Raw genomic sequence first — 21,931 nt, 5'->3', positions numbered from 1 at the left:
ACTGATAATTTGTTTTAGAATTGATTAAAGCAATACACACACACACACAGACACACACACACACATATCTTTTCCCGCAGCTTTGTTAAAACTTACATAAAACTACAGAAAATCAAAAATAAAGGAAAAAAACCTCAAAGAAGCCAAAGGGAAAAAAAAATACCACACCTATAGAAGAACAAAGATAAGAATTTCATCCGACATGTCCTCAAAAACCATGCAAGCAAGGAGAGTACAGTGAAATAGCCAAAGTGTTGACAGAAAAAACCACCAACCTAGAATTCTATACCCTACAATAAATCCTTCAAAAATAAAAGAAATAGAGACTTTTTTAGACAAACAAAAACTGAAGGAATTTGTTGCCAATAGACCTGCCTTGTAAGAAATGTTAAAAGAAGTTATTTAGAGTGAAGGGAAGTGATATAGGTCTGAAACTCAGATCTACATAAAATGAGCAAGAGCATCAAAGGAGGAATAAGTGAAGGTAAAATGAAACATTGAAGATGTTGATTTTTGCCAGTATGGATGATCTGAGACAATACTCTTCTAGACATATGGCATAAAGTACAAATGAAAAAGAAATACATGCATATGTGAAAGTAAAATCATGCTATAGAAATAAAGGGATGGGTTTTTTTTAATAGGATGTTTACCTATGGCTTTCCATTAGACTGAATATAGAAGTGGAAAGAAGTTTTAAATGTCTCTCAAGAGTTAAATTTCCATTAATATGTGAATAATCAGAAAGCATTATGATTACTTGAAAGAGACAGAAAAAGACATCAGGGACCTACTTCCCCAACATGCATCTTGGATTTTTTATTTTGTTTTGTTGTTGTTGTTGTTATTGTTTGGCTGGGTACAGTATACTTTACTGATGGTACATGACAAGGTAGGGCTCCCCAAAATCTTCCCTTTTTCATGGGGTCTGGGATGGAAACTGTGTTGAGGTTGGGAGATTCTCAGTGTGTTGGGGGATGGATCGGGGTGAGGTCTCCCCAGCAGCTGAGGGCCTCTCTCTTCATCTTGCTCTCACTGGACCTGGTGGTCCAGAGGGCTCTTACTCCTTGGAGGCCATCTGGACCATAAGGCCAAATTCATTGTCATACCAGGAAATGAGCTTGACAAAGCAGCCATTGAGGGCACTGCCAGGCCCATCATCAAAGGTGGAAGAATGGGTGTCACTGCTAAAGTCGCAGGAGATGACCTAGTCCTCAGTGTGCCCCAGGATGCCCTTGAGAGGGACCTCTGATGCCTGTTTCACAACACTCTTGATGTCATATATTTGGCAGCTTTCTCTAGGCAGCAGGTCAGATCCATGACTGACATGCTGAGGGTGGGGACACAGAAGGCCATACCAGTGAGCTTCCCACTCAGCTCAGGGATTACCTTGCCTACAGCCTTGGTGACACCAGAAGAAGCAGGAATGATGTTCTGGGCAGCCTCTTGGCCATCACACCATAGCTTCCCAGAAGGGCTATCCATGGTCTTCTGGGCGACAATGATGGTGTGGACTGTTGTGATGAGTCCCTTCATGATGCCAGTTGTCATGGATGACCTTGGCCAGAGGGGCCAAGCAATTGGTGGTGCAGGAGGCATTGCTGACAATCTTGAGGGAGTTGTCATACTTCTCATGATCCACACCCATCACAAACATGGGGGCATTAGCAGAAGGGGGAGAGATGATGACCCTCTTGGCCCCACCCTTCAAGTGAGCCCCAGCCTTCTCCATGGTGGCGAAGACCCTAGTGGACTCTACAACATACTCAGCACCAGCATTACCCCATTTGATGTTGGTGGGATGTCACTCCTAGAAGATGGAGATGGCTATCAATTGATAACAAGTTTCCCATTCTCAGCCTTCTATGCTGTTGAATTTGTCATAGGTGGAATCACACTGGAACATGTAGACCATGTAGCTGAGGTCAATGAAGGGGCCATTGATGGTGACAATATCCACTTTGCCAGAGTTAAAAGCAGCCCTGGTGACCAGGTGCCCAGTATGGCCAAATCCGTTTACTCTGACCTTCACCATCATGTCTTGGGGACACCAGCTGAGACTGCACCAGAAGATGCATCTGTCTGTCAAATGGGGAGGAGCAGAGACCCCAATTTTGTTGATTATGGTTATACTCAGTGGTGCGCAGTTTAGTATTTAACAACCCCTTCTGTGGGCCAATATGAGCTGTTCCCACACACTTTCCCCCACTTTAAGACAAAGATGTTCAGCTTTCATTGTTATCATTTTGCCTATTGTTACTGACAAAGCCAAAGTTTTTCCAACAACATTTTCACCAAGAAAATTTCCAGCTTTGATGAATCCCCTTACCAAGTGTAATTTAATTAGAAATTAGAAAGTAAGTCAATGATGTTACTCTACTAAAACAACGGGTAAGTCCTTGGCATTTTAGACACTCAGACTGAAATCTGATCAACTCTTAGAAGACATGATTTTGAGCTTGCCAAGTAACCTCTGTAAACCTTTTTTCCACATCTCTAAATTGAATATAATACCAAGCCTGCCTTACTGTTGCATAAAAATTAAACTAAATAATCCATGTAACAAATATCCAGTAATGATTATATGTGGGATAACACACAGACCAAAAAAATCACTCAAATTCCATCAGCTACTCTTATTCTTTGAGAAGAACAAGAGTATTTACAGTTATAAACTTCCAAACTAATAGTCTCTCTCGTGTAAAGTTATTTATAGTGGCACTTTAAATTTATTTTCAAAAATGAACAAGTACATTTAATTTAAAATTAATAAGACCATTATTGTGTATTCATTAAAATTTCATGTGATTATTGGAAGCATTTATAAGGTATGCAGTGGACTCATTATATAGAGAGATAGTAATTAAGCCTCAATAAATGGAATTTGAAATAATCATTTATAAAAAGATATTATTGAATTTGAGACCTCTTATTTTAAAATCTATTATATATAATATATATAGATATATATAATATCTATTTACTAGAGGCAAAGTAAGAAATTATATGTTTTGTGAATATTTAAACAAATAGAATTAATTTATGAACAGATGACAAAGGGTAACTCTTCCAGTCAGAAACAATCTGTTGCCTGCTAGAAAACCATAATGCAATCAGGAGATTCTTCTGACTTGCTTCTCTGCATCTCCTCCTTTTTCAATAATCAAGGTCATTACTTAATGATGTCAACAGAGCCTCCCCTTGCTTCTTGCAAACACAATAAATGGCAGGCTTGTTCATGTGTTGTCACAAAGGTCAGTGTGTAATTGGCATTGCTAATAATACCTGTGTGATTTAATTTGATCTGTAGATAATTTCTCTGGTTTTCTTTTTTTTCCCTTGTGGTTTTGCAAGGGAAATGGCAATGTTTAATTCCACTTCTTTAAAACATTTGGTCACTTCCATAGCTAAATCATAAATTTCAAGAAGGCATCATGAGTATTTCATTTACAATTTTTTCCCCAGCTGCTATGCTAGCACAGTGCCCAGAATATAACTAGGGTAGATTTAATAAAGTTTTCTCAAGTGAATGAATGAGTGAGTGAATAAATGAATAAAGGAAATAGTGCAAAAATGTCTTCAGAAATTACTAGAATTGTTCAGAGCAGTGCTTTCTGATCTCACATGTGGGCTCCTTTAATTTTTCTTCATACTACTTCTTATAGTTTGAAAATACATGTACATATGTATTTAATTAATTTGTTTAATTAATTGATGACTGCATCCCCCACTAGATTATTCTACTTACAGTAATACTCCCAACTTCTAGGATAGGACCAAGTACATAGTAGCATTCAGTAAACACTGATCAAGGAATAAATGCTTCCTGTTTTGGTAGCTCTGTGAATTAGTAGACACCAAAGCTCTATTTTAAGATTCTATGTCCCACTTTATATGAGAAAACTCTGCAATAAAAAAGCAGTTTATTTGATAATATTTATTACATGATGGCATATGCCCAAGATTTTCAGTTGGCCTTTATATATGGGAAATCTTTAGAGATGGAGTTTCATCTCATTTTCTCCAAATAACCATGACGTGCAGACCAGCATTTGCATCCAAAAGCACTTTTAAAATATGTAATATATATTCTAAAATATACAACATATTTTAAATTATATTTTAAATGCTCTATTTCTCTCCAGCCCAATGAGTTCCAGTTATTGGTCCAACTGTTTTATCTTACTTTTGAAGGTGGGACTAGTAACGTTATAAAAACAAACAAACAAACATGTATCTGGTCAGGTCTCAGTGAGCACCACAAAGTTGTCTGCATTTGTGGTCCATATTAAGCTAAAATATATTCAATATATAGCCCTACATACTATCAATGTAACCTTTGGGTCTCTTTTTCTGCTCCAAGGGAAAATGCTGTGGAAAACTCCCCATACACGAGTTAATAGGCTTTTTCACCTTTTCCCCTCTCTCTTCTCAAAGGCGAGATGATTTCAAACTGAACATTAAGGAGTCTCTTATAAATATGTAAATTAATACAATACAAAGCAACAGTAGCAATAATAATAGCTACCAATTATTAAGGGTCTATTACATTCCTAGCACTACACTAAACTAAACATAAGGCTCATTTTAATATTTTTCTCAAGATCACATAGGTAACAGGGGACACAGCTGATATTTGAACCCACATCCATAAGAATACAGCAGAGATTCTCAACCTTGACATTGTTGACATTTTAGGCCAAATAATTCTTTCGTGTGAGTGGGCTGTCCTATGCCCCTACCCAATGAATGCTAGTGAAACCCCCTCCCAGTTGTGACAACCAGAAATGACTCCAGATATTGTCAGATGTCCCATAGGAGGGTAAAATCTCCCCCACTCCTTATCCTTTAATGCCCCACATGTCTCAACCCATCATCCCCACCCCCATCGAGAAACACTGGAACACAATGCCCAGCTTCTTTACTATCATTCACTTCCTCCGTGAAGGAGAAGACTAAGAGTCCAGCATTCAAATTTAACCTATTTTAGTATTATTAAAATTGTAAAAACCAGTTAAACACTCATATGTCAATTTAATCAAGCAGACTTCTACCTTAACAAGATATTCTAGGTAAACCAAACTTCACAAAGGAAGGTATTAAGTTATTGTGAAACTTATTTTCCTGGGCATTGTTTGGAAATGCTTCAATTTTAGAAAACCAAAGGAAAAAAAAATGGACAAAAACCAGAGTAGAGTGAACTTTTCATTTGCAAGCTGCATATCTTTAAGGAATTCAAGTAGTTTCCTAGAATTAAATCTATGAATTAAAATAGGATTCCATTTGTTGTTTATTTTCCAGTGATCGTTTCTGAAGTGGGGTTTACCTGAAATAAGAGTCAGAAATATTGTTTCTTTAAGTCACATACTGATGAAAGATAATTAGAAGGCAGTCAGGCAGGGACAAGGGGCCCCCGCCTTAAGAGGAAACCACCCTTGGGGCGCCTGGATGGCTCTGTCAGTTAAGCGTCTGCCCTCAGTTCAGGTCATGATCTCCAGGTCCTGGGATCAAGTCCCACATCAGGCTCCCTGCTCAGCCAGGAGCCTGCTTCTCCCTCTCCCTCTGCTGCTTCCCCTGCTTGTGCTCTCTCACTCTCTCTCTGTCAAATAAATTAATAAAATCTAAAAAAAAAAAAAAGAGGAAACCACCCTTAAAAAGACTTCACACTACCCTGGAAGGAGCCCACCACCCTTTCCCACGTGATAGATAGATAACAAAAGCCTGATTGGATGACAGGTGCAGGGAGGGTTAATCAGATTAAAAGAGCACCGCCAACAAGCCCATAAAACCGCCTACACTTAGAAACTCCGGTAGCAACTCTCTCGGGTCTCTGCCCTCTTCGGGATCTTTGTACTATCACTCAATAAACCTTGCTTTGCTGCCTACCAATTCTATCTCTTCATTCTTCGAAGTGGCATGACCAAGAACCATGGGCGTGGAAGGAAAAAAATCCTTTAACAATATCTTCTATCACCTTTACCTAAAATCAGAGGATCAAAATTCCAAATGATTTTTCTAATTGAAGAAATCAATTAAAATGACATCTTGGAATTTTCAATAATAATTCCTCCATCTTTAATAAAAAAAAATTAACTTTGTTCCTCACACACAGAATTACACTGCTGTGTTTTGTTTTTGCTTTTTTTGGCACTCTTCATTCCAAGTTTCACTGTAGGTATAAAGATGGATAGTACTGCATAGTCATTTGCTTTAAACCACAATTCAATCACTCGGTATCAGAGACAAAGTAAATTTACCTGCTAACAGTAGTCACTGTAGTCACTTTGTTTCTAAAGACAGTTTATTTATTCTCCTGCTCAATAAAACAAGTTATATGTAAACATCTTCTATCTTCACAACACCAAGACTGATAAAACATTCCTCTAGAGTAAATGAACTTTAAAAATTAAATATCAATAACAGTGAGACTTTTGCTTCCAACCATGATGAAGTAACTGGTATCAATTAACCCTTCTGGGAAAACAACTCCAAAACTGGACAGCATATCTGAAACAACTATTTTCGAGAATTGAACATGTTGAGAAAAGGAGGACAGGTGAAACTGGTTCCATGTTTGTTGTAGCTTTCTGCCTACAGACACTTTTTGGATGATGCACAGAAAAGTAGCCCCCAAGCACAGAGTGGTGAGCAAGACAATCTGAGTGGAGGAGAAAAGGTGAGAGTCTGGGTCTGCAGAAACAGCTGACTTTATACGACAGAGGAGCAAAAAAAGAGAAGGAAGCACACATCCAAGGACCCAGATGTCAGTATGACAGTTCACCTCAGGCCCTTGGCCAAGAGCAGGGCTGTGTGTGTAAACAGTGACATGCCACAGGTGGAAGGTGCAGGGAGACGCTGGAAGAGGCAGTCTCCAAACCAGAGGCAGGAATGTCACCATGCACATTGGCCATTCTGCAGAGATCCCAAAAGGTCATGCCTTACAACTCAGGACTATGCCCTAGATGGAAGGCCATGACCAAGGTCTAAGGACAAAATGGAAATAAGTCTAAAACCAAGCTCAACAAGTACAAGAGGATTCACTAATAACTGCCTGCCAAGAGAAGAAAAAGAAAGAAAAAAACACCAACGCTCCAAGGAAGACAACATAATCTACTGGCAGGAGGGGTAAGGAATTCGGAATGTGTATAAACCAGCAACAAAGCTCAAAAATACAAAAAGAAAAAATGGACAGAATCAAATCCAAAACATTGGTGGACATGTTTCAAATAATTAACGTATAATAAAATACAGAGTTTAGGCGTTCATTTGAATTTTGAAAATTATGTATACCTACCCCCATTACTGCTACACATATACACACAAAAAACAAGATACAGCACATTTTCATCACCCTAAAAATTTCCTAATACCCTTTTCCAGTCAAACAGCTACCTCAGTCCCAACCAACTACTCTGATGTCTTTACCATTGTTTAGTTTTGTCTCTGGAGTTTGTGTAAATAGAATCATGTAGCATGTACTCTTTTCATGTTCAGTTTTGTTTGCTTAATGTAATGATTAAACGTTAAGATTCAAACACCTTGTTGCATATATCATCACTTTATTGCTGTATATACTTTTCCATGGGTGAACATATCACAGTTTATCCATATTCCTTTTGAAAGACATTTGGGTTGTATCCAGTTTTTGCCTATTATGAACAAGGTCACTATAAACATTCTTCTACAAGTCTTTCTTTTATTTCTCTTAAAAAATAACTAAGAATGAAATTGCTGGGTCATAGATTTATGTTTAACTTTATAAGAAACTGACAAATACTGTTCCAAAGTTGTCGTATTGCTTTAATCTTCCATTAAAAAAATGTAGGAGAATTTCAGGAGCTCCACATGTTCACCAATATTGGGCATTTTTAGATAAAGATACAGTTATAGACATAGATACAGGTTTAAATATACATTGTTGTTAGATATATAGGTATCTTTTTTTGCTATTCTAATAAATGTGAAACAGTATCTCACTGTGGTTTGAGTTTTTTATTTCCTTGGTGAGAAATGATGATAAACATTATGTGTTTAATGAATGTTCATATATCATCTTTTGTGAAATGTCTATTCAAGCAATTTGCTCATTTTTAAAATCTGGGACATTCATGTTCCTATTATTGAATGTGAAGTGTTCCTTGTACTTTTTTATGCAAGTCAAATGTATGTGTTCTGTTTTTCCCAGTTTCTGGCTTTTATATTAGATTTTTCTTGATACTAGTTTTACATTTTATATTTATTTATTTCATGACATCTTTTGATGAAACCCACTTTATCAATAATTTCATTGAAGGTTTGTGCTTTTTATGCATCAAGCAAGAAATCTTTGACTCCACCAAACTCACAAAGATATTCTCTCTTATTTTCTTTTTCTAGCATAAGCTTTATGATTCAATAAATTTAATTTCAATAAATTTCCATCACAAATTATTTTATTATTTTATTGAAATATAGTTAACATATTACATTAGTTTCAGGTATACAATATAATGATTCAACAATTCTATACATTGCCCAGTGTTCATCCAGATAAGTAAGTGTATGCTTAATCTCCTTTATCTATTTCAGTCTTCCCCCACCCACCTCCTCTCTGGCAACCACCAGTTTGTTCTCTTTATTTCAGAATCTGTTTCTTTGTTTGTCTCTTTTTTTCTTTGTTTGTTCATTTGAAAGTTTCTTAAATTCCATGTGAGTGAAATCATATGGCATTTGTCTTTCTCTGACTGACTTATTTTGCTTACCTTTACACTCTCTAGCTCTGTCCATGTTGTTGCAAATGGCAAGATTTCATTCTTTTCTATGGTTGAGTAATATTCCACTGTGTATATATACACATCTTCTTTATCCATTCACCTATGAATGGACACCTAGGTTACTTCCACAGCTTGGCTTTTATAAATATGCTACTATAAACATAGGGGTGCACATATTATTTTGAATTGCTGTTTTTGTTGTCTTTGGGTAAATACCCAATAGTGGAATTACTAGATCATATGGTTATTCTACTTTTAGTTTTTTGAGGAACCTCCATACTGTTTTCCACATTAACTGCACCCATTTACATTCCCAACTGTGCACAGGGTTTTCTCCACATCCTTGCCAACACTTGTTATTTCTTGTTCTTTGATTCAAGCCATTCTGACAAATGTAATGTGATATCTCACTGCAGTTTTGATTTGCCTTTCTCTGATGATTAGAGATGCTGAATATCTTTTCGTGTGTGTGTTGGTCATCTGTATGTCTTTTTGGAAAAATGTCTATTCAGATCCTTCGCCCATTTTTTAAACATTTTTTAAAAATTTTATTTATTTATTTGAGAGAGAGAGAGCACATGCACATGGTGGGGGGAGGGGCAGTGGGAGAGGAAGAGAGAATCTCAAGCGGACTCCCCACCGAGTGGGGATCCCCATGTGAGTCTCAATCCCACAACCCATGAGATCACAACCTGAGCCAAAATCATGAGTCAGCACCCAACAAACTGAGCCACCCAAGAGCCCAAGTTGTATAAGTTCTTTATATATTTTGAATACTAACCCCTTATCAGATAAATCATTTTCAAATATCTTCTCCCATTCAGTAGATTGTCTTGTCATTTTGTTAATGGTTTCCTTTGTTGTGCAAAAGATTTTTCTTTTTGTGTAGTCCTAATAGCTTGTTTTTGCTTTTATTTCCCTTGCCTGCCTGAGAAGACATATCTAGAAAAATGTTGCTAAAGCTGATGTCAAAGAAATTACTGCCTATGTCTTCTAGGAGTTTTATGGTTTCAGGTCTCACATATAGGTCTTTAATCTATTTTGAGTTTATTTTTATGTATGGTGTCAGAAAGCGGTCCAATTTTATTCTTTTGCATGTAGCTCTCCCCCAGATTATTTTTGTGTAAAAATTTGAGATAGAGGTAAAGGCTTCTTTTTCTCATTGATATCCAGGCGTTCCAGTGATGTTTTTGACAAAGACTTTGCTTTTTCACTGATTTAACTAAACACTTTGATCAAGTATCAATTGGCAATGCATGTACTTGCACACACACTCATATTGTTCTATTTCTAGATCTACTCTTCTGTTTCATTGCCTTAATGTATTCTATCCTCATTTATATAGAAATGTGTATTTCTATATTTTATTAAACATATATGGGAATATGTGTATACATCACATACATATATTTTCTGGACTCTCTATTCTCTTCTGTTAATTTATTCATCTGAACACACTAATCACGCATTGTCTTATCTCCTGTAGATTTATAGTAAATCTTGAGGCCAAGTACAGTTAAGTCCTCCAACTTTGTTCTTTTTTGAGATTGTTTGGGCTATTCTAAGTTGTTTGCATTTCCATACATATCTTGGAATCACCTTATTATTTCTTCAAAATAGCCTGTTGGGATTTTGATAGAAATTGGATCTATAAATCAGTTTAAGTACAACAGAGAACTTAACAATATAACTCCTCCAATTCATGAACATGATATTATATATTTATTTAGGACTTCTGTAATTTCTCTCAGCTGCATATCATAGTTTTCCATCTGGAGATCTAACATATCTTTCATTAGATCTACTCCTTGGCATTTGATGTTTTTAAATACTATTATGATGGTATTGGTTTTTAACTTAATTTTCAAATGGTTTGTTGAATGTATATAGAAATGTAATTGATTTATATGTTAATGTTATATTCTCGATCTTTCAAAATACACTTTTGAATTTAATCATTTTTCTTATAAATATCACAGTTTTCTAAGACCACAATCATGTCATCCACAAATAATGACAGTTTTACTTCTTGTTTTTCAATCCATATTTTGCTTATCTTGTTTTTCTGTACTATTTGAATTGGTGTGGATTTCTAGCAAAAGTTGAATAGATACAGTGAGAATAGATATTTTTGCTTTTTCCAAAATTTAAGGGGAAAGGGAAAACATTATGTATGATAGTAGCCATAGATTTCTCATAGATGAATGTTTGATATTCAAATGACAAATCAACATCATTGATTCCTGGGATGAACTCATTGGTCATGTTGTATTATCCTTTTTATGTGTCAGTAGATTTGATTTGCTAATTTTTTTTTTAAAAGATTTTATTTATTTATTTGAGAGAGAGAGAATGAGAGAGAGCACATGAGAGGGGGGAGGGTCAGAGGGAGAAGCAGACTCCCTGCCAAGCAGGGAGCCCGATGCGGGACTCGATCCAGGGACTCCAGGGACTCCAGGATCATGGCCTGAGCCGAAGGCAGTCGCTTAACCAACTGAGCCACCCAGGCTCCCCTGATTTGCTAATTTTTTTTTTTAAGATATTTTTTATTTATCTATTTGACAGAGAGATAGCACAAGTAGGCAGAGTGGCAGGCAGAGGGAGAGGGAGAAGCAGGCTCTCCGCTGAGCAGGGAGCCCGATGCGGGGCTCGATCCCAGGACCCTGGGATCGTGATCTGAGCTGAAGGCAGCTGCTTAACCAACTGAGCCACCCAGGTGCCCCTGATTTGCTAATTTTTAAAGAGAATTTTGTGTCTATATTCATAACAGATATTTGTCTGAAATTTTATTGTTGGTTTTGTTTTGTTTTGTTTTTGTCTATTAGAAGTTTTAGTATTTAGGTTATGCTGGCCAAAAAAAAAAAAAAGAGAGAGAATTATGAAGTCTGCCTCTGCTGCTATTTTTCTGAAAGAGCTTACATATATTGTAATTATATATAAATTAAAAATATTTGTTAGAATGCTTGGGGAAAGACATCAAGGATGGAGGGTGACCTATAGGGAAGAGAGGGATTTAGTCTTCAAGAATTCAGCTCCTTGAGTGAGTAAATACGGCACTATTAATATTTTTTATTTCTTTTTATGTTAATTTTGGCAATATCTGTCTTTCAAGAAACTTGCCCATTCATCCAAATTGTAGAATTTATTGGCAGAGAGCTATCCATAATATCTTATTGTTTTCATTTTGACATCTATAGTCTATATACCTATTGATGCCCTCTTTCTGATTCCTGATGTTGATAATTTGTGTGCCTCCTTTTTTTTCCCCCTTGACGAATCTTGCTAGGGATTTAAAATTTTTTTAATCTTTTTTTAAAACCAACTTTTTATTTTGTTAGAAACACAAGACTAAATTAAACTTGAAATAAGTAGAATGAAGTAAACAGCAAAGGCAACAAATGGAAATCATTGACAAAGAAAAGACCATATAGAAAACCCTAATAAAGCCAAATATTAATACTTTGAAAATTTTTTAAAAATTAAAAAGTATCTAGTAAGACTGAAGAAGGAAAAAGGACAAAAATTCAAATCACCAGTATTAGGATTATCACTACGTAGACTACATATGTTAAAAAGTACCTTTACATCAATAAAATGGACAACTAAGGTAAAATGGACAACTCTGCAAAATACACAAATTACCAAAGTGACACAAGAACAAAGAAAATTTTTAAATAGCCATATACCCGTTAAAAATTGAGTGTTCACGTACAAACTTTCCAGGTTGAAATGTTTTCATTTGTGAATACTATCAGATATTTAAGGAGAAAAAAGTTAATTTAAGTGGTTTCTCTAATGAATTCTGTCAAATATTTGAAAAAAAAATAATTTTTATACATACTTGAAAAAAATATAGGTGGACACAACATTTCCTAACATTTTTGTGAGGTTGACATAACCCTGACACCAAACCTAATGGTTATAAGAAAAATAATTACAGATCAACATCTCTCATGAATGAAAAAATCCTCAACAAAATATCAGCAAATCATATCTGGAAATATATAAAAAGAATAACATAACATGACCAAGTGAGATTTATCCCAGGGATGCAAAATCAATTTACCATTTGTATAAATTGATGTCATTCACCACATTAACTGAATGAAAGGGAATACATGAGTACCTCAATATATACAGACCATTTTTTAGCAAAATTTGGCACCCCGTTATGATAAAACAAAAATCCTTTATCAAACCAGAAAATAAAGGAACTGCCATAATCTCATAGAGGGCACCTTTTTCTTAAAAACATCTACAGCTACCATTATACTTAATGGTGAAACAGTGAATTCTTTCTTCCTTAATATTGTGAATAACGCCAGGATATTAACTTTTAACAAGTCTATGTGGCATTGTACTAGAGGTCTTAGACAGCAATTAAGGCAAGAAACATAAATGAAAGTTATAAAGATTGAAAAAGAAGAAGTAAAACTATACTTTATCCAAATTTTTGTTGTGGGATGTTGGAGTAATATATTTATACTGGGGAATACTTACTATCCATCAACAGAAAAACCAAACTGATTATACAAACAACATAAATAAATCTCAAAAAACATTATGATGAGCAAAGAGAAGCCAGATACAAGAGTATGTACTATACGATTGCATTTATGTGAATTTTAAGAAGGAGCAATGTATAGCAAAAGATTTCAGAGAAGTGGTTGCTTTCAGGAAAAGGGTTGCTTTCTCTTTTTGGCTGGAGAAACAATAAGGAAATCTGGGGTGATGGGAATGTTTTCTATTTTGATAGAGTTATTGGTTATGTGGTTGTGTGCATATCCCAGAACTCATTAAACTGTACCATTTAAGATTTATTTCACTGAATGTAAGTTACACCTCCACAAAAAAATATAAAGAAAATGCACAAAAGGTCAATAAATCAGGCAAAATGAATCTGTTGCGATGAAAGTCCAGATAGTGGTTACACAATGTATGGAATTGGGATGTGAGAGAGAAACGAAGCAGCCTCTCCAGGATTAATAATGTTCTGAGTCTCAATCTGGGTACTGTTCGTGCCGATCTGTTTACTTTGTAGAATTTCGAGTACACTGATGATACTGGCATTTTTTAGTAGATTCAATATAATTAGCATTTCAAATTTTTGACGCTAGACATCACAAAAGGCCTCCCCATCAATTCCTAGTTAGACATGCATATACTGTGTCAGTGGTACAATGGCAATGTAAAGAGGTTGCTAGCTCTACCACCCTATTGTGCATAATAACCTCCTAGTGGAAACGCTTTAACCTGTTACTATGACAGCATGCTTTAACTATGGCATTCACAGAGAATAAATCTTTTCAATTTAATCTGTCCAGTCGCTTTGTTATTAAAGATGACAAGGAAGAAACAGCGAGCATCACTAGAGAAATCACAGCAATATACATCTGTCACATTATAATACAGTGGGATCGGAGAGCATTCAGGAGTGTCATAATTGTAATTTCAGAAAACCAAATACTATTTACGTGATAACATCCACCTGTATCTCTTTAACTTGTATTTTCAATTTGCTGCCTGTTTACATCTATTCAAAACTTGAAGTGCTGCCTGTCATTAAATGCTATGTAAATAAGTTAGGCCTAACTGTGAAGCTAACAGGGAAACTTCAGCATCTGGGGCCAGAAGATTCTATTTTAACAACACGCATATGGTCCTTGAAGCATAGCTCAAGCATTTTGATAGACATGCCAAGATTCAGCGAAGGAGACAGACTTTTGCCACAGATGAAACTATCTTGCAGTGAAAGAGAACAGATTAATGGAAGTGTCAGGGTTCTTTGGTTGCAATCTACAGAAACTTGTTCTGGCTAACACATACAAAAAAAAAGAGAGAATTCATCATAAGTAGATTTGGGAATTGCTCATCGGATTAAGGTGAGGAGACAACAAGGAATCTGTGAGGCCTTGAGAAAGGGCACTGAGGGAAATGTACATTAGACACCGCTTGGTCCCACCTCATATCCTCTTGGGTCAACTTTTAATTCCAGCCATTGCTACAGAATACAGCTGCACACATATAAGGTAACAGCCCCTTCTGTACGGGGGTTTCTCTGCTCCATAGTATGTGCGTGAGAACTCACTCAGGCACATACACAAAAATAAGGAGATGTGAAGGAGTAGCAACTCATGTGGCAATTAGTGGGACATGAGCTGCTGGAAAAATATTACCCTCCTCCATCCCCCAACTGGGTAATTTTGAGCCACTTTCCACATGGCTCCACATATGGGCCCTGGCAAGATTAAATCTCAATCGCCTAGGGCAGTGATTAGCTAGAAGATGCAGCTCTGACTGAATTCTCCTTCCTTCCCTGTTTTACCCTCTGTCCTCTGCAACTTTTGCTTGGAATCACCTCCCAAGACGTACTTCCTGTCCACAAGCCCTGTGCTAGACTCTACTCTTTCAGGGAAATCTCAGCTAAAACAAAAGTCAAATGCAGGGCCCTGTGGCTACCACAGGAGATAAATTTCTAAATCTCTTCAGTCATTTTTGCTTCTCTGCTCATGATTCAAATTCTGAGAGAGAGCACACTTGCCCAAGCTTGGGTCCCATGTCCACCCCATACCTATGAAGGCTAAGGCACAACAGATAGTCCCTCAGGAAAGCAGGAGGTAATTTGTCGAAAGAGAAAGAGAGAGAGGAAGGAAGCGAAACAAAGAAAGAAGAGAAAAAATTACCCTTCCTGTATCTTTCTGTGTGTCCAAAACATTGCATTAAAAACATGAGAAGCAAAATCAGGAGAGTGAAATTATTTAAATTATTTTCCTAAATTAACAGCACATATAATATCATATTTACAATGAATTTACTTCACTAAGTGTTTGAAATCACAGGTCACGTACACTTATGGTTATTGATTAAACATTCATCAAGAATCTGAAGATGTTTGGTTAGACCTCATATCCTGCTCACTCTTACAAAGTTGCCACCAGAAAGGAACCAAGCTTTCTACACAAGATGGAGTAAGCACATTCCACCAAACTAATCTCACTAATTACAACTAAACATTCTAAACCGAATATATAGAGCAACTATTAGAAGACTGTGAGGGGAAGATGAGGCAGACTGGCTAAGGACCTGCACCTTCAAGGAACAATATGGTGGTGAAATGCCCTGGTTTGGTTTGGTTTTGTCTCCTCTATTTCTTGGCCTTGACACTAGAGCAAGCAGTCTACTACCTGAAACACAAAGCAACAAAAGATGCAAAAATCAAATAAGAGACTGCCTTGCTAGCCAAAGCGTGGGAAAGAAGGCACCCCCCTCAGGACAGACCCATTGAACTCCACCTCTCCTACTGCAGGCAAACACCTCAAAAGAAACTGCCAGTCCCTCTTCCCATCAGGCATTGCAGAGACTGGGGAGCAGCACCAAGTCAAACACCCCACATTGCACTAATCAAGCAGAGGCTGCAGTGTGCCTCCTCCTCCCTGCCCCTCCCTGGGTGCTGGGGATGCTGCGGGGTAGAATCCTGTCAACAAGCCCCACTATGCAGTAACTACACGAGAGGTGGAGCCTTGTCTCTCACCCTATCCCATAGCCCATCTTACTCTACATGAATATAAACAGGGGCAGCATCCCTCCTTTTTCATCAGGCACTATGAAGACTGTGGAAGGAACCCCATCTACAGTCCCTGCCCTGCACCAAGGAAACATCAGCCAAGACGAGGCATTCCACTTCTACCCGATCAGAATGGGGAGATGGGGAGATCCGATTAAGGAGAGCAGTGGGCTGGGAAAAGAGATTCTTCTAGCTCAGCACAAACTCAGTCATACCCCTAAGCAGCCCATGTGTGAAACTGATTAGCATCAATCCAGCAAAAGCTTTGAGAAGTGAACTGTGGGGGAGGATGGCACTCAGGGGTCAACCTGGCCTCAGCAGCACACAAACAGGGTAATCTAAGTAACACTGCAAAAGTTTCAAAACCAAATTGACACTGCAACTACAATCCATCTACAAACATAGGCCAAGTCATGCTTTCTGAACCTAAACAGGTCTGTTGCCTGGTAAAATAGATTTATTAGCATCCAGAGTATCACAGCCTAATACTTTAAAAGCCTGGAACGCAATCCAAAATTACGTGTCATACCAAGAACCAATAAATTCTCAATTCAAACGAGAAAAGATTATCAACAGATGCCAACATTGAGATAATCCAAATGCTGGAATTACCCGACAAGAATTTTAAAGCAGTTCATAAAAATGCTCCAACAAGAAATTACAAATACTCTTGAAACAAATGGAAAAATAGAAAGCTCCAGCAAAGAAACAGAAGATAGAACAAAGAACCAAATAAAAATTTTGGAACTAAAAATCAAGTAACTGAAATTAAAAAATTCCCTAGATTGGCTCAGCAGCAGAATGGAGCTAGCAGAGTGGGGGGGAAAGGCAGTAAATATAAAGATAGATCAATAGAAATTATTCCAAAGAGAAAATGGAATAAAAATATAAAGTACAGAGCCTCAGGAATAGTGGGGCAATAATAAAAGATCTATCACTTGTGTCACTGAGGTCCCGGAAGGAAACAAGGAAGAGGTTGGGGTTAAAAAAAGTACTTGAAGAAATAGTAGCTGAAATATTCCCAAATTTGAAAAATGACATAAATCTATAAAAAAAAAGAACAACCATAAACAGGATAAATGCAAAGAAATACATTCTCTGATATGTCATAATCAAAATTCTGAAAACAAAAAAAAAGGAGAAAAAAATGTGAAAACAGCGAGAGAAACAGTATGTTACCTATAAGAAAGCAACAATTCAAATCCCCAAATATTTTTAACCAGAAGAAACAGAAGCTAAAAAGGAGGCGCCCAACATTTTTTAAGTGCTGAAATGGAAGAACTATCAACCTAGAATCCTACATCCAGTGAAAATATACAGGGAGTTTCACAAAGAAGGAGAGGAGGAGAGGGAGGAGGAGAGGGAGGGAGGGGCACGGGGGGGTGTGCAGAGAAGAAGGAAGGAAGGAAGGAAGGAAGGAAGGAAGGAAGGAAGGAAGGAAGGAAGGGAGGGAGGGAGGAAGGAAGGAAGGAAGGAAGGAAGGAGGGAGGGAGGGTCATATATTTGGCTTTGCTTGAAAAATCTCAATACCTGGCCATCAGGGCCTGAATTCTCACAGTGCAAAACAATGGTCTTGAGGCAGAGAGAGCTGCTGTCTTTAGATGACACATGCATTCCCTATATTCTCTATTTACCAGAACGGCCATTGATAGCCTCCGGCCCTGGGTACTATTTCCACCATCTATCCTACTTGCCTGGCTGTTGCAGGCTTTAGGTTTATGAAATCCAGATTATTAGCTCTAAAGTTTTCTAGAGACTCTATTAAAAGCTATTTATCCCCAGAAAGGAACCCATAGAAGTAATTTCGCATTTACTTTCAAAGGTCATCAACCCTCATGTTCCTAAGATTCTCCAGACTCCACTTTCAGAACCGATTTCAAACAGCTAGTGTACTATTCTCTTTGCATACATACTGAGAGTAGTTCTGCATTAGTGTTATTTAGAAATGTCTCTTATATTGTCATATGTGTTTGCTGCATTATGTAGGAATATTCAGTTCTGCCATAGAGAATAAGACAAACAAGGAAGATAAATGAAACTAAATATAAAAGCAAGTACCTTGTAAAACGTATTAGACATAGACAAAATAGGTAGAGCCTACATAGAAAGAGTAGAAGGACCAAGTAGCTACCTAAATATTCATGAGGCACCCAACAGTTTCTGGCACATAATTTATAGAATGAATGAATGAATGAATGAATGCAAGGCTCAGTTTCTCTAGTACATTATATCTCTCCTTCTATCTCTAATATATTACTATTTTTTTCCTTATTCATTAGTGCATCTCTACTAGGTAATAAATGTATTGGAGATAAGAGCCATGAATCACGTGCACATGGCAGAAGTTAATAAGTATCTGAAAGCAGTGTGACACATAAAGCAGTGATTCTCAGAGTCAAGGGCATAAGCCTTAGAAACTTGTTTAAAACGCAGATATCGAGGAGCTACTCCCAGAAGTTTTGATTCAGTAATTTACAGATGTGATATAAAAATGTGCATTTTTACCCAAACTCCCACTGCTCTTGATGTAGGGGCTCCATCCACAACATATTGAAAACTACTGAATAGGGAATGTGGGAAGGCTAGGGTAAGTGGTAATCTCTACTTTCTCACTTATTATGAATATTATAAAATAGATTAAAATAAACATCAGAGCAGCCTGAAAGACATTGAGGGAAAGGTGGACCCAGCCCCTTCCCCTTAGGTGCTGTGATGTGGGGGGGTAGGGAGGTAGGGATGGAGAATTTACTGCTATCTGTATATGAAAGAGAAAGAGAGCAACCACTACAGAGAAAGAGTACAAGGGTATTTTTCTCCTTCTCCTTATTTTTTTACCAGTTGGCAGAGCTCCTGCCCAGTCAGCTGCCTCCTTGTTATCATTGTCCCTGGCCAGAAGATGAGGAGAAGCAAGACCCATAGCTTAGTTCCTGGGGCAACTGTTCTATTTTGTCACCCCAAGGGTTAAATGGTTCTGCTTCTTGTTTGATTTCATAATACTCATTCTTTCAACAGGCATTTATTGCAGGCTTAATTAAACTTAAGAGCCAATGTAAAATTTTAAATTAGTATTTAGATTTTTTTTTTTAAGAATGACCTTTAGACAGCCACAGACTGAGGACGTACATTAAGATCATCAGAGGGCGAAGGCTTGAAAAAGTAGGAAGACTTCTCAAGTTGAGCAATTATTTTATGTGTGGGCTCGTAGTAGTTGAAACAAGTAGGCTGTTGGATTGTCTTCCCTTCTGTTTTACTTTATGAAAATCTTGCATAGTGCTTTTCAAGTCTGCGACCACCTAATGATGAGTTCAAATTCACTTATATATTCTAGTCCCCAACTTTCTCAAAAGTTGCCAATCTAAATACTCAAGTTTTAATTTCTGGAACACGTAATGGTTAATTTGGAATTCTGGATAATATATGTAATAATGCAATGTATCAGTCCTAGGAAGAACCTTTTACATATCTGGAAAAATGTGTATTTACTGTTCTGTTGAATCTGCATGAAGTTGGATTAGAATTCCAAGCTTTTTGAAATGCAAAGAAATCCACAACTAATCAAAAGTACCACAAACATTTGTATGCTAAGTAAAGGCAACAGTCTTCTTGCCCAAACTCTTGTTTTTCCCAATTTAAAACAGCAGTTTGCAAAGAAACGAATAGCTAACCTTATGATAAAACAGATGGAGCATTTACTGCCTCCTTCCATGACATGTTATGACCAAGGAAATAAGAGGTGAGTTCAGTACTAAGGGTCATTAAAATAGCAATAGGAATATATAATAGGTATAATTCTCTATTAACTGGCTGGACCTTACTTACTTGAATAACATAGGTGATGACTCCAATATTTGATTTTCCACCCAATAAGAGAGTATACATAAAGAAAGAGAGGTAAAAATTATAGTATTATTTAATGCTGTACTGAGCCAGACCCAGGCAGCCATACAAAAAACAAACAAATAAACCACTGATCTAATACAATAAATCAGCTCTGGGCTATATTGGGTAATGCAAAGGAAGCTCGCCCCCACCAGGAAATGCTAACCTCCTACCTTATAGGAATCATTCAAAGATAATTACACACTGACATAACCCCTTCAAGGTTTAGTCAATGTTTTTACCTTGGCTTCATACTACTTTTCTTCTTTTATATTTAGATAAAAGCTAGGAAAAAAAAATACTAAGTTTCTTTCAAGTTTGCTACTAAAATATGACATGAGAAGCATTTTCCTGATTTCACTGTTGATTGCTTAATGAATTTACTATCATCCTCATTGTGTGAGAGTTTTATCCCATGAGAAGGGGTATTTGTCTTTTCAAATGTCTAAAGGCCACAATTCAGAATCTTTATTAAAGAATTTTTTACTTTGTAAGACACTTTCAGATTATTTTATATTAAAAGAATTTATATATATACCTTCAGTCATGAGGTCTCTCTGACCCTGAGTTGTGTAACATCTGACCAAAACTTTAACAGCTCTTTTTTTTAAATGTTGTTCTTCAGAAGGAAATAAAGAGCCTAATGAGAAGACTGGATATTGTAGGATTCTTATCTAGAGAAAGTTAATCCTGTTAGACAAAAGACCTCCAGAAAAATATATTTTAGTGTCCTCAACAAGACAGCTAGCCACCCCATCATCCTACAGTGAAACAGACCCAACCACACCCATGGGACTTTTAGTCTCTCAAGATTAAGAACTCATGGAAAAGATCACTACACATGTGAAGGAAACTCCCTCATGAAAGTAAGCAAAACAACAAAAAGAACTAAGAGAAAACAGACAAGGTAGGAAGTGATAAGGTTCATTCTATGTCAAGACTACAATGTGGAGGCAGCCCAGCCCACATCACAAAATCTATACTTAAATCAGGCTGCACTTACCGGAAAACTCTGTCAAGAAAACCTAACATACACCAAGCACAGTCCTCTGACTCAGGTCTTGCTAGCTTTTTTTCTTTTAAGATTTTATTTATTTATTTGAGAGAGAGAGAACGAGCAGTGGGGAGGGGCAGAGGGAGAGAGAGAGGGAGAAGCAGACTCCCCGCTGAGCAGGGAGCCCGATGCGGGACTCAATCCCAAGATCCAAAGATCACAACCTGAGCCAAAGGCAGACACTTAACCTACTGAGCCACCCAGGCGCCCAGGTCTTGCTAGCTTACCTTACCCTGGAAAATAAGACCTGCTAGGCTTATCAGGAAATCCTCGATCTCCTAGCCAATCAAGCCGTGTTTCTACATTGCTTCTTCCGACATCCTAGAAAACTCACTCTTGCCCCAGATCTCTTGGGAACAGTGTTCCTCTACTTCCAAGGGACTATAGTCCCCCAATCCATGGACGATTTTCCCTCAAATAAAGGGCATCAAACTCGTTACTAAATAGTTTTAGTTTTGTCATTGGCAGTTTTGGCAGCCCAAATGGGACCAAAGACAACTGCTGAAGATCCCAGGGATGGGCTCCTAAATGCAGGTTGAAGGCGCCCCCAGAGCCTTGTTGGTTGGCTGACTCTTCTGGCACTCTCCCAGATATTTGGTAAGCTTCTCTCACATGGAGCTCAGCTTATTTTGCTTTCTTCAAGTTTGCTTGTTCTGATCCTTCCAGGTGGAAAGCTGGGGT

At 37.3% G+C, this 21,931-nt stretch overlaps 1 pseudogene; it reads right to left on the bottom strand.

Moving 5' to 3' along the window:
• Positions 1 to 431: 431 nt before the first annotated feature.
• On the bottom strand, positions 432 to 2,480 carry LOC116645228 (annotated as a pseudogene).
• Positions 2,481 to 21,931: the final 19,451 nt, after the last annotated feature.

Source organism: Phoca vitulina, unplaced genomic scaffold, assembly GCF_004348235.1.
Source record: "Phoca vitulina isolate PV1807 unplaced genomic scaffold, GSC_HSeal_1.0 scaffold32, whole genome shotgun sequence".
In the NCBI taxonomy this organism is placed as follows: domain Eukaryota; kingdom Metazoa; phylum Chordata; class Mammalia; order Carnivora; family Phocidae; genus Phoca; species Phoca vitulina.
Note: the sequence above shows the minus strand (reverse complement) of the source record. Positions and strands in the feature narration are given on the sequence as shown.